Source organism: Hemitrygon akajei, chromosome 2 (genome assembly GCF_048418815.1).
Source record: "Hemitrygon akajei chromosome 2, sHemAka1.3, whole genome shotgun sequence".
Lineage (NCBI taxonomy): Eukaryota > Metazoa > Chordata > Chondrichthyes > Myliobatiformes > Dasyatidae > Hemitrygon > Hemitrygon akajei.
The window spans coordinates 10,091,678-10,092,934 of NC_133125.1; the positions used below are offsets into that span (position 1 = coordinate 10,091,678).

Genomic DNA, 1,257 nt, shown 5'->3' on the forward strand with positions numbered 1-1,257 from the left:
CTGGACACCACTTGAAATTCCCTCTGACATTTGGGTCTTGCACCTTCTCAGAGGAATTGTTGCTAATGATAAAATATGTCTTATCTACTTGATCTCCTCGAAGCCACAGAATTCAACTTCTTTTCTGATGCATTTGTTTTATCTTTTTTTCCTGCATGGTTAGCAGAGAAAGATCATTGTCTGTTTGACATCAGTGGGGTTGAGTAAGAAAATTGATGAGCTGTGTCGAATGATAGGTTAGACTTGATGTACCAAATGGCCGAATTCCACTTCTTTGTCTTGTGGCCTTATGGCTGCACTTCTGAGATGCTTTGGAAAATGCTGAGATATAAAGATGGGCTTCAGTTGTCACATGTATGTTGAAACTTTGAAACACAGAGTGAAAAGCATCTTTCCTGTCAACCTAGTCGGAAGATCTTCATGCTTCATGACAACAGCGATGAGGAGGAATTCCGTTCATCTGAGGGTGGTGACTCTGTGGAATTCATTGCCACAGACAGTCATGGAGGCTAAGTCATTAGGTATATTTAAAAGCAGAGATTGATAGATTATTGATTAGTAAGGGTAGAGTGTGAAAGGTTACAGGGAAAAGGCAGGAGAATGGGTTGAGAGGGATAATAAATCAGCAATGATGGAAAACTGGAGCAGGCTCGATGGGCTGAATGGATTAATACGGCCCCTATGCCTTCTATTCTTATGGTCTTTGGAATGTGGGAGGAAACCAGAGTACCCAAGATCACAGGAAGAATGTACAAACTCCCTTCTGACAGCAATGTGAATTGAACCACCATTACTGGCATGGTAAAGCATTTCTCTGGTGGTTTGTCACTAGGCTACCAGTAAAAGGACTTCTTCATCACCCCAGATGGGACTTGAACCCACAATCCCTGGCTTAGGAGGCCAATGCCTTATCCATTAGGCCACTGGGGCTGTGCAATGCCACTTTCTTTGTCTGGCCTTTAAGCTTCCATTAGGTCAGCATTCCTAGTACTTTATAATGACTGTGCAGTGGACTGGGTGATGTAAAAGCTGAATTATAAGCTTGACAAGCTTTTAACAAGAACATTAAAATGGTTTTCAAATTAATATATACTCTACATTCATGCACATTTAGTATTTGACTTTAATCTGTACTCATGAAATGACTGAGTTTAATGCTTTCAAATTATATTAATCAAATGATATATCATATCTGTATGGTCTACTTTAAATCAAAAAGTCATTCAGCACAGAAACCAGTCAGCCTATCAAGGATGC

General features: G+C 40.2%; 1 non-coding gene across 1 annotated transcript; it reads right to left on the reverse strand.

Annotated features, from left to right (window-relative positions):
• Positions 1-857: 857 nt before the first annotated feature.
• Positions 858-930, reverse strand: trnar-ccu (transfer RNA arginine (anticodon CCU)). The gene has a single exon. It is a non-coding gene; the product is annotated as a tRNA-Arg (tRNA).
• Between the last annotated feature and the right edge of the window lie 327 nt (positions 931-1,257).